Source organism: Filicampus tigris, chromosome 17 (genome assembly GCF_054856515.1).
Source record: "Filicampus tigris isolate MCC_2025a chromosome 17, RoL_Ftig_1.0, whole genome shotgun sequence".
Lineage (NCBI taxonomy): Eukaryota > Metazoa > Chordata > Actinopteri > Syngnathiformes > Syngnathidae > Filicampus > Filicampus tigris.
Window position 1 is genome coordinate 2,638,960 of NC_141233.1, and position 12,646 is coordinate 2,651,605.

A 12,646-nucleotide genomic window follows, 5' to 3' on the forward strand; every position below is an offset into this window, starting at 1 on the left:
ATGCGCAAATAATGCTTCTGTGAAATTTGTTAAAGTGTTTACCTTGTGATTCAGATAATTGATTAGTTCGGTGTGCTTATATGTGCTAATAGGAAAGAGATAACCTATAAATGGCAGCTGTATAAACGCTGCGCATATTTCATACAATAATTTATCTTTATTTATCTTTCTGGGTTAGCCAATTGCATCAAAATAAACAGGAGTGTTCTGTGTAATTTGAATTTTTGAATTAGCACTTTCCAAATCTCTTTTCGCTCTGTGTGTACTGTTCAGTGTCACCATTTCATCATTGACAACATAGGAGGTTGTTTTCTGGACTCCGGTAACATATACATAAGTTCATCATTGTCCCTGTTTTGTCCGTCAGGAGCTGTAGATTTCCCAGGATAGAGGTAGACAGCAGTCTACAACTAGGCGATTGTTCAATGTTGGTGTTTTCTTGGTCAAGAGGCTGTGTGACAACTTCCATCAGGCACAGTCCTGCACGGATGCAAACAGTGTACTTAGCCGACAGGACTGCGGTCAGCTTCCGACCTGTGGTCTGCTCCATCTTCCCGAGAAGGGTGTGCAAGCACGGAAAACCCTCTCTCCAACTGTGGTCTTTCGACGATGCGCAGTCAGTGCACTGGGTGCTGATCCTACTTTGAGGGACTGGCGTCGCTAGGCCCGTCAACAGGGAACCGAAGGAGCTTGCACTGCGACTGGTGGATCCAGCCGTCACGCCCTTCGACCTTTACAGCAGTTGGACTTGCTGCATTCACCTGGAAGGGGCCATCCCAGCGTTCACTGTCCCAACGGGGTTGTCTCAGCACCTTGAGGAAGTCCAGGTCTCCAATCTGGACCTGGCACATCTGTGGAGCAGAACACTCTGGCAAGTCATTGTGCTTATGCATTTCTTTCTGATCAAACAGGTTTTTCATGTGGACAGGAATAGAAGTCCCTGCTAATGGTTACTCTGGTGCAAGGTCAGGGAGTCTATATGGCCGTCCATACAGAATCTCAAATGGGGATAGAGTTTTTCCTCCCTTCCTCCTTCGTAGGTACTATCTTCATTCTTGTGGCTACAATAGGAATACAATCAGGCCACTGTCTCTTTGTTTCTTTCATGGTCTTAATGAGTCTGGCTTTGACTGTTCCATTGGTTTGTTCCTGCTGACTGTGGATGGTACACACAATGTCGCTTCAAGTCAATGTTTAACAGTTCACCCACTCTGGTAACTGCTTTGTTCAAAAAAGTGTGTTCCATTGTCACTTCTGATTACAAATGGAATCCCAAATGTTGGAATTATGCGTTCACATAACGCTTTTACAACAGTTTTCACATCATTGTGGGTGCTTGTAAAAAGTTCAACCCACTTTGAAAACACGTCAACAATTAGACAATATTGTTTCCCTTGTGTTTTGTTCAATTCAATATAATCCATTGGTATTGTGCGTTGTTTTTTTAAACAAATAATACATCTTTTGCAAAAAATTTTTTGAATAGTGCGTAAATCCATGTGTGTGGTAGTGCTGGTGTACCTGTGTTACAATCCCTCCTGCTGACACATGACTCAATCCATGTGTCAATTTTGCTGCCCACTCATATAAGGATTTAGATATTCCTGTGTCATCAGTTTTTCCCCCTTGTTTTCCCAATATTGTTGTTATGTACGTGGTGCTTGTTTTTGTCGTAACTTCAAAATGTCTTGTGTTGTGTTCTGTGTTTCTGTTGCAAGCAGGTCATGTGCTAATGTTGTGTCAACTGGGGAAATCCCCTGGGCAACTTCCATAGCAGCTTTATCAGCTAAGCAGTTGCCAATTGTGATTGAGCCATTTCCTGTCAAATGTGCTTCACATTTTCAAATTGCAATTCTTCTGGGCAGTTGTACTGCTTCTGGTAGCTGTTGAAGTAATGCCTTGTGGGCGACTTCTTTTTCTGTTGTGGTTTTGAACCCTTGGTTTGCCCAGTGTTGACAGAACACATGCATTGAACCCCAGTCATATTGGCTGTCTGTCCAAATGACTACATCTCTCCCTTGAAACGTTTTGCATGAAATAAAATCTTGGCCTGTGTTTTAACTGCATATCCCACCCTGTTTGCGGCCCTGTTTGCGGCTGTCTTCCGCTAAGCTGATCCGTCAACAAAAACAACTTCTCCAGTCTGGAGAGGTATGTCTGTTAGGTTGGGTAAGGGTTTGGTGGAAATTTGGACTTGGCTACCACAGTCGTGTGGCGTGCCATCTACTGGTGTGGGTAGAAGTGTCGCTGGGTTTAATGCACCACACCTTATGATGTTAATGTGTCCCTGTGATAGGAGAAGCGCGGTGCAGTGTAGGTGTTGTGCTGGTGACAAAAATGTCATCTTTGTTTCTAAGAGCAGTATAGAAACTGCATGTGGCACCTTCAAAGTTAAAGGATGGAACAACACCCGCTGATGCATCGACCCCCAAAGCTGCAGCCAACACACATGGACACATTCAGGAGTAGCTCTAGCCACAGGATCAAGTTGTTGTGAATAATAAGACACAGGTCTCATTTTTGTTCCATGTTTTTGCATCAACACGAGGTCATAAAACCTTGCTTAGCTGTCACTGTTTGCTCAAAAGGTTTGTCATAATTTGGCAAAGCAATTACTGATGAGGTTATCAATTCTTGCTTTATCTCTTCAAATGCCATGTCAGCACTCAGCACCCATGTTACCTGGTCTTGCAATGCCATTGGTTTGTCATAGATGATGTCTAGCAGCGGCCTGGTGATTTCTGAATAATTTGCAATCCAAGCCTTGCAATAATTTCACAAGCCTAAAAATGATATCATCTGTTTCTTTGTCTGTGGTTTCGGGGCGCCTTCATGACTGCTTCATCTGTGTTTCTGGCATGTTGTCCAATTCAGCTTATGTCTTTTAAATAACATATCTTATGCAAATATACACTACTCTTACTAGCACAAAAATAGAAACCATACTAAACATTATTTCTATGGCTTAAGTTAAATTTCTCGTGTAGTCTATAATATGAAGTCAATTTTTCTTTTCTTTTTTTTTTTGTCAAATTGCTTCAAATGAAATTTGCAAACATATTATTGGTCATTATATTTTAATAGTTTATATATTGCCTACTATAATTTAGAAGTATTGTATAGATTACTAGTATGCAACAGTCAACATTTAAATTAGTTTGACCCAATCAGCATATTAGATTTACGTTATCAGAAGCAAATTACTTTAACTTTGTTTACTGTGTAAGTATGACTTAAAAAACAAAACAAAAACAAAACTCAAGACAAAGGTCTAAATGTATAGATGAATAGCATGTTTGTTATTCTGTCAAAATTGGCATTTTACTTCAAGCATATTATTACTTTGGCACTTTATAAGTGCATAGCAAATTAACTCCAATGCACTATTTGTTTATACAAGGAAAACCACACTTCAATTTATACATTTTAACTTTTTTTTTTTTTTTAAATAATTAATTCAATAAATGGTGTTGAGTCTAAAAGGAACTTAAATTATTACAGTGTTTCAAAGAATTTTGTCTTAATATATTTTACATGTTTAAACCTGTTCTTGTTTTGTAGCAAAAAAATAAATAATCGTTTGAATAATCGTGATTTCGATTATTATCAATAATTAATGACAGTTAATTAATAAAATAATAAATAGTAAATGGCTGCTGTAGCGGTCATTGTTAAGTCCTCATCCATTTTTTTTTCTTTCCTCTGCTGTTTTCTTAGCTCATTTTTCTCTAGCCCGGTCAACGAGGGCTTTACACTTAAACCATTCCTCACTATCATCTACAACACCTGAAAAACCATACTTGTTTCTCCATTTTTGCACAAATTGTGTTGACCCTTTATAATCTCCTTCTGAAAACCGTATTTTTTTCCTTCAACTCTTCTTGACTATGTAACACTTCTGGAGTGACTACAGTTAAAGAGATCAATGGATCAGAACTAAGTTCGACTATTTGAAGTAGTAGTAATTAATATAAACCAATTGAATGACCACAGACCAAGAATAAGTTTAAACTGCCGGCTTCTTTTAGTTGAATTCAAACATATTGACATACAAATGACACACAAAATTGACACATAATGGACATACGATTTACATAAAACTGTAAGGAAAATATATTCCCTCTGCTTTCAAGTAATATTTTTGGTTGTTTATCCCTTTTCTTTAAACCTATTATCTAGTTTAGAAAATACAGTTCTCAACCCGGGTTGTTATTTTAATAAATTCTAATTTTACGTTTAAATCTATTTATGTGACCCTACCTTTGTTTTGAATAAAGTTCAGTAAAGGCAGGTATCTTGTTCAAATCACTTAAGTCCACCTTTAAATCTCAACCATTTCTGCTTTGTTGCTTAAACCAATCAACAATTCAATAACACCATTACAGCATCATTATGTATGGTTGACAAAAAAATAAAAGTGACACAATGTACAAACTCAAAACAATTCAGCAAAAGACTGAACTAATCCAAGTATTCAATTGTCTCTGGTTCAATCATTCATGTTCTTCTGAATGTCCGAATAGTCAATCCTGAGTTTAGAGTCCACTGCGGTGTAGCAGAGAAAACAACAGATAGATCCTACCAGGTCCAATGGATATTAAAACGTCCCGCAATTGCTCTCCGCTCCTGCGTGAGACAGTTCAAGGGGTTCGTGGGTGGCTCGCCATCTTGCGTCTCGCACAAAGAATCCAACTCCGTTAAGAGTTCAGACGTTTCTGAATCAAACCTTAGTAGCCTATCATAACAACAAAATAATATGCATAAATAACCCAATTAGTACATCGGGTAACTTCAATTGCAAGTTAAAGTCCGTTTACTGTCGAATGAAACGAATACAAATAAAATGACGCAGTTTCAATAATGGCGGTGGCAGGTGGAAAAAAAAACATCGCAGAGATATTGTATCACGACCCGCATTCTATTAAGCACCAATTCACCGTTTACAGCCATCATTTTAACATAAAACAACATAAATTTGACATCTTAGCTTCTTTTTTTCATCAATTGACCAATACAATATTATAAAATGTTCGTTGCATAAAAGAAAATACAAGTCTTAAACTCACGTCAAGTCACTCAAGTCCCGTTCAGTAATTAGTACATCACCAATGTAGAACAGGTTGTGAAAAATACAAAAAATAAGTCTTTCTCCGTACAAAAATAGCATTCGATAGCTCGGTTTCCTTCTATTTTTTCTTTTTTCGTTTAGCAGCAACTCCGCGAGGACTTACTGCACCTTCGTCGTATTCAGAAAGCACGAGGGAAAAAAGAAAATATAAAGTGCGCATTTCTGGTCACATGCGTCACGACGTTACGTCGCTACGTGTCCTTCAAAATAAGTTTTGATAAATAGATTAATCATTTTATACAAATACATTAATAAATTGGAGGTCCGCTGATAGTGTAGTGGTACACACGCCTGAGTTGTGTGCGGGCAGCGTGGGATCGATTCCCGCTCAGTGACAGTGTCTATGTGTGCCCTGCGACTGGCTGGCGACCAGTTCAGGGTGTAGTCTGCCTTCGCCCATTGACGGCTGGGATAGGCTCCAGCAACTCCCCGCGACCCTATATGGGATAAGCGGTTTGGAAGATGACATGACATGACATTAATAAATTAATGAATTTGCACGGTTTTCAACCTTGTAACATACTTTTAAGATATGTTTATCTATTTAGTATTTACATTGCATGTATTTCCTTAACGACTGTTTTTATTAACAGGCTCTTATTTTATGACACTATGTTAACCTGGGTTACACCTACAACAACAAGTTGTTGTCCCACTTGCCTCCTTGGACCTCACCCCATGCACTGGAGGTCTTATTTGCTTTCACCATTCTATTCATGTATTTTTCCTTTGTTCAGAGAAAAATGCTACGTGCCTGGTGTCGTGTCAGATACCAAGCTTCTACTCCCAATTGGAACGGGTACCTTCTGGGCGTTTATACTTGCGACCATTTCACCAGTTTTAGATTCCTCTTAACTCCGGACATTCACACAACATTCACATTCGCACTCAATGAAGTGACTAATTTGTGTCCTGAAAGCCAAGCTTTCTCTTCGAAAGCTTTATTCTCTACTATCTGCTTCGGAATTATTAACAATACAGTGATCCCTCGCTACTTAGCGCTTCAATTTTCGCGCCCTCAGTGCATTGCGGATTTTTCAGAAGCATTCATAAATTAAAAATGAAACAACACAGCCATATCGGGAGCTATATTGCAGAAAGACGCATTGTTTCAAAGATATGAGTTGACTCAGAGGCTTTGTACATACCCGCAGGCACTCATAAAAGGCGGTGACTGGTTCCCAGCGTGAGATCAACCATTGATAGCACAAGTGGATTTACTTTTTCCACACACTGTGCTGTACGTGAGCTGACTCGATGTGCGTCATCGCAGCCTCTCGCTTAGTCTCGTCCACTATTCAAATGTGCCGTTGATTTAGTCAGAGTCAAGCTGGATACTTTCTCCTCCATATTTGTAATGATGTGTTTGCTCTAATAAAGTTTTGTAAAAATCGGATAGTACAGCACAACAGCTGTGTTTATCGCAGCGCGCTCCCGGCCGTCCAGCAGCACGGACGCCTTAAGACTTCGCCAAATAAAGTGTGAAAATGTTTGTTACTTTTATCTTAGGTTGTCTTAAAACAGTTTACCTTAACTATAATCCCGCGTTGCATTTTATCCAAAGGACTTTATTGATGTTGTTGTGCAAAGATAAAGTTAATGCATGATGCCCCCGGCGGGCATGCTTTTTCTTCGTTTTTGAAATGAAGTAGGAGGAGAAGAAGAAGAAAAAGCAGGCGAAGAAGAATGAGGGAAGAAGAATAAGAAGTGGACGCTTTTACTTTCACTTTTCACGATGGCAACAACCGTTTTAAAGTGCAGGATTGGATAAATTACACTATGGCATTCTAGTTAAGGTAAGTCAATTTTATGATAAAAATTAAAATTTTAACGTAGTTTTTAGCCAAGGTTCCGTCGTGCTCGTCAGCTGCCACGGTCGGTCGAAGCTAAATTCTGATCACAGCCTGCAAGCTTGGTATTTATAGTCTTCATTTTGCAGTTTTATAGTTAAATTGATTGTTTAACAAGTATTTAGAAGTGTGGGAACCATGTTGGGGTTCGCAACAGCATAACAGAGGCGCACATCCCCCAAAATAAAACTATACAATAAATGTCATATAAAATAATAATCATGATCATAAGTCCGACTCTACTTTGCGGGTTTCACTTATCGCGGCGGGTTCTGTCCCTCCATTAACCACGATGAATGAGGGATCACTGTAATTCCTACTATCTATCTTCAGGTTTTCACCTTACTATCTGCTTCAGAATCATTAACTCTAACAATTCCTACTATCCTGTCGGACTGACCTTAGGTTCCTGCAACTTCGGTTCGTTGGATGGATGTTTGCGTTCCTCCGGTGAGCGGTGTCCGACTTCTGGCCTCGTGGAAAGGAGGGCTTGCAGGGCCCAGCGGGTTCTGATAGTGCACTGATTGGTTCAGTCGTCGTCAATCGTCCACCGAAGAGAAGGCGTTACCATCTGGCTCGAAGGACCACATTTTAGAATGTCAGGGAAGTCCATTCGGAAGACCGAGACAAGCCTAGTAATAGGACTGTAAAAACAACTCAGACACATGACAATAGAGGTACTTCCTCTTTGTCTACACTTTGCAACTGTTGGTGGTTTAACCATCAACTGCTGACAGCTTCCTGTTTCACAGTTTTATTCAGAACATTCAACTTAGATGGAAACTGAGTAGGTGAGTTCAACTAAATGTCACAAGAGGAGTTTCAAGGAAATAAACTTTTAAATATGATATCATTGTAACTGTCGATTACTCTCACACTGTGATTAAAGTGTTTCCATTGGACTCAAAAGCGTTTCGTAATCAATGGCAGATGAGATGTGTCAGGACCCGGTCTTCTCTGTGGGGAATTAGTTCAACTGGAGTGCATACGCTTATCAAAATAACCAAGATGAAGTTGAAGCTTTTGTAAGTCAAGAAAGGTTGTGAGTCTATACTCAATTGTGGTGGACAAAGACTGCGTTTCGACTTTGATTGCAATTTAAACAATGATTAAAATTTCTTGAAAGAGCACAAACTTATAGGCAACCCTACATATATGACGAGGGTTATGGTCAAACTCTTCCCTGAGAGAAGCAGTAGCATCTGAAACCCACAAGAAGATGAGGATGGGATTCGAAAACATGTATGTAGAACACAATGGATTAGCACTCCATCGCCTTACCCACTCGGCCACCTCATCTATTTGGCTGTCATTAAAATGTGTCCATTGGACTCAAATGTGTCTTGTAATCAATGGCAGATGAGATATGTCAGGACACGGTCTTTGTGGGGAATTAGTTCAACTAGAGAGCATTCACTTATCATAACTACCAAGATGAAGTTAAAGCTTTTTATAAATCAAGAATGGTTGTGAGTGTATACTCCATTGTGGTGGACCAGGGCTGTGTTTTGACTTAATACCTTTGCAATTAAAACAATGATTAAATTTTTGAAAGAGTAAATAATTCCAGACAAACCTCCATATATGACGAGGGTTACAGTCGAACACTTAGATCCATCGCCTTAACCAGTCGGCCACCTCATCTGTTTGGCTGTCGTTAAACTGGGTCCATCGGACTCAAATGTGTCTTGTAATGGCAGGAGGTGTCAGGACACGGTCTTCTTTGTGGGGAATTACTTCAACTGGAGAGCAATCGCTTAATATTATAACCAAGAGGAAGTTGAAGTTTTTGTAAGTCAAGAGAGGTTGTATGAGTGATCCATTGTGATGGACCAGGAATATGTTCTGACTTTTATTCATTTGCAATTTTAACAATGATTAAAATTTCTTTAAAGGGCACAGACTTCTAGACAACCCTCAGTAATTGACAAGGTTTGCGGTTGAACTCCTACCTCAGAGAAACATGAGCATTTGAAACCCACAGGACTTAGTGGATAGGATTCAAATCTATAGGTGTAGAACACAATGGATTAGCAGTCCATCGCCTTAACCACTCGGCCACCTCATCTATTGGCATCATTAAATTGGGTCCATTGGACTCACGTGTATACTCTGTTGTGGACATCTGAGTTTCAACTTTTATTCATTTGCAATTTAAACAATGATTAAAATTCCTTGAGAGAGCACATACTTCCAGACATCCCTCCATATCTGACGAGGGTTAGGTTCAAACACTTTTCTGAGTGAAGCAGGATCATCTGAACCCCTCAGTATGGTGAGGATGGGATTCAAACCCGTGCGTGTAGAACAGAACGGATTAGCAGTCAATCACTTGAACCACTCGGCCACCTCATCTGTTTGGCTGTCATTAAACTGGATCCATCACACTCAAATGTGTCTTATAATGGCAGGAGGTGTCAGCACACGGTCTTCTTTGTGGGGAATTACTTCAACTGGAGAACATTCGCTTATCATTATAACAAAGATGAAGTTGAAGTTTTTGTAAGTCATTGTTGTATGAGTGTGTACTCCATTGTGGTGGACCAGGAATATGTTTGAACTTTTATTCCTTTGAAATTCAAACAATGATGAAAATTTCTTTAAAGGGCACACACTTCTAGACAACCCTCAGTAATTGACAAGGTTTACGGTGGAACTCTTATCTCAGAGAAACATGAGCACTTAAAACCCACAGGACTTTGTGGATGGGATTCAAACCTATAGGTGTAGAAAACAATGGATTAGCATATCATCGCCTTAACCACACGACCACCACATCTATTTGAATGTCATTAAATTGTGTCCATTGGACTCAAGTATGTCTTGCAATCGCAGATGAGATTTGTCAGGATATGTTCTTCTTTGTGGGGAATTAGTTAAACTGGACTACATTCTTTTCTCAAAATAATCAAGATGAAGTTGGAGCTTTTGTAAATCAAGAAAGGTTGTTAGTCTATACTCCATTGTGGTGGATAAAGACTGCATTTCGACTTTGAATTCTTTGCTATTTAAAAAATGATTAAAAGTTCTTGAAAGAGCACATACTTCCAGACAATCCTACACATTTGACAAGGGTTAGAGTCAAACTTTTTCCCTCGAAGTATCAGGAGCATTTGAAACACTCAGGACAATGAGCATGGGGTTCGAACCCATGCGTATAGAACACAATGGATGAGCAGACCATGGCTTTAACCACTCGGCCGCCTCATCTACTTGGGCTGTTGTAAAACTGGGTCCATTGGACTCAAATGTGTATACTGTTGTGGACGAAAAACCTCGACTTTGATACCTTTGCAATTGAAACAATGACTAAAATCACTTGGAAGCACGGACTTCCAGACAACCCTCAATATATGACATTAGTTACTGTCGAACTCTTTCCTCAAAGAAGAAGGAGTTTCTGAAAAGCACTTGACAATTGAAACAATGATTAAAATCATTTGGTACAGCACGCACTTCCAGTCAACACTCCATATATGACGACGGTTACTGTCGAACTATTTCCTCAAAGACGTGGGAGCATCTGAAAACTACTTGATGGGATTCTAACCCTTGCGTGTAGAACACAATGGATTAGCAGACCATCGCCTTAGCCACTCGGCCACCTCATCTATTTGTCTGTCTTTAAATTGGGTCCATTGAACTCAAATGTGTATAATGTGGACGAAAAGCATTTAAGACTTCGATTCCTTTGCAATTGAAACAATGATTAAAATCACATGGAATAGTGCGCATATCCAGACAAAGCTTCTCATATGACGATGGTTAGTGTTGAACCCTTTCCTCAAACAAGCAGGAGCTTCTGAAAAACACTTGACAATGAGGATGGGAAGCGAACCCATGCGTGTAGAACACAATGGATTAACTGTCCATCGCCTTAAACACTCGGCCACCTCATCCATTCTTTAAAGTGGGTCCATTGGACTCAAATGTGTATACTGTCGTGGACAGAATGCATCTCGACTTTGATTCCTTTGCAATTCAAACAATGATCAAAATGACTTGGAAGATTACACACTTCGAGACAACGCTCCATATATGATGAGGGTTACATACGAACTCTTTCCTCAAAGGACGGGATTTAAACCCATGCATGTAGAACACAATGGATTAGCAGTCCATCACCTTAACCACTCGGCCACCTCAGCTGTCTTGCTGACCTCAAACTGGGTCCATTGGACCAAATGTGTATACTGTTGTGGACGAAATATCTCGACCTTGATTCCTTTGCAATTGAAACAATGATTAAAATCACTCAGAAGAGCACGCACTTCTAGACAACGCTCGATATATGATGAGGGTTACTTTGGAAATCTTTCCTCAAATAAGCAGCAGCTTTTGAAAACCACTTGACGATGAGGATGGGATTCGAACCCATGCATGTAAAACACAATGGATTAGCAGTCCATCGCCTTAACCACTCGGCCACCTCATCTATTTTGCCAACCTTAAACTGGGTCCATTGGACCAAATGTGTATACTGTTATGGACGAAATATCTCGACCTTGATTCCTTTGCAATGATTAAAATCACTCAGAAGAGCACACACTTCTAGACAACGCTCACTATATGATGAGGGTTACTTTGGAAATCTTTCCTCAAATAAGCAGCAGCTTTTGAAAACCACTTGACGATGAGGATGGGATTTGAACGCATGCGTGTAGAACACAATGGATTAGCAATCCAACGCCTTAACCACTCGGCCACCTCATCTATTTGGCTAACACTAAACTGGGTCCATTGGACTCAAATGTGTAGACTGTTATGGACGAAAAGCATGTCGACTTTGATTTCTTTGCAATTGAAACAATGATTAAAATCACTTCGAATAGCACGCACTTCGAGTCACGAATTTGAACCCACGCGTGTAGAACATAATCGATTAGCAGTCCATCACCTTAACCACTCGGCCAACTCATCTAATGGGTTAACCACTCGTTCACCTCATTTATTTGGCTAACCTTAAACTGGGTCCATGTACTCCAATGTGTATACTGTTGTGGACGAAAAACATGTCGACTTTGATTCCTTTGCTATTGTAACAATGATTAAAATCACTTGGAAGAGCACGCACTTCGAGACAACGCTCAATATATGACAACAGGTACTCTTCCCTCAAAGAAGCAGGAGCAGGACTTTGATTCCTTTGCAATTCAAACAATGATCAGAATCACTTGGAAGAGCACGCACTTCTAGACAATGCTCGATATTGAGCTGCTAGCTGTTGGCATGAGGCCATTCTACATCCCGCGAGAGTTTAGTCATGTGATCGCGGTGACCGTCGTGATGTCTTGACTGCAGCAGTGAGCAGGCTACAAACACAGCACCCAAATGCCCTGGATTAGCAGTCCATCGCCTTAACCACTCGTTCACCTCATTTATTTGGCTAACCTTAAACTGGGTCCATGTACTCCAATGTGTATACTGTTGTGGACGAAAAACATCTCGACTTTGATTCCTTTGCTATTGTAACAATGATTAAAATCACTTGGAAGAGCACGCACTTCGAGACAACGCTCAATATATGACAACAGGTACTGTCGAACTCTTCCCTCAAAGAAGCAGGAGCAGGACTTTGATTCCTTTGCAATTCAAACAATGATCAAAATAACTTGGAAGAGCACGCACTTCTAGACAATGCTTGATATATGATGAGGGTTACTTTCTA

At 40.0% G+C, this 12,646-nt stretch overlaps 3 non-coding genes across 3 annotated transcripts; all 3 read right to left on the minus strand.

Moving 5' to 3' along the window:
* Nucleotides 1-11,044: 11,044 nt before the first annotated feature.
* trnas-gcu (transfer RNA serine (anticodon GCU)) lies at nt 11,045-11,126 on the minus strand. The gene has a single exon. It is a non-coding gene; the product is annotated as a tRNA-Ser (tRNA).
* A 205-nt stretch (nt 11,127-11,331) lies between these two features.
* Nucleotides 11,332-11,413, minus strand: trnas-gcu (transfer RNA serine (anticodon GCU)). Its single transcript has one exon. It is a non-coding gene; the product is annotated as a tRNA-Ser (tRNA).
* Nucleotides 11,414-11,609: 196 nt separating this feature from the next.
* Nucleotides 11,610-11,691, minus strand: trnas-gcu (transfer RNA serine (anticodon GCU)). The gene has a single exon. It is a non-coding gene; the product is annotated as a tRNA-Ser (tRNA).
* Nucleotides 11,692-12,646: the final 955 nt, after the last annotated feature.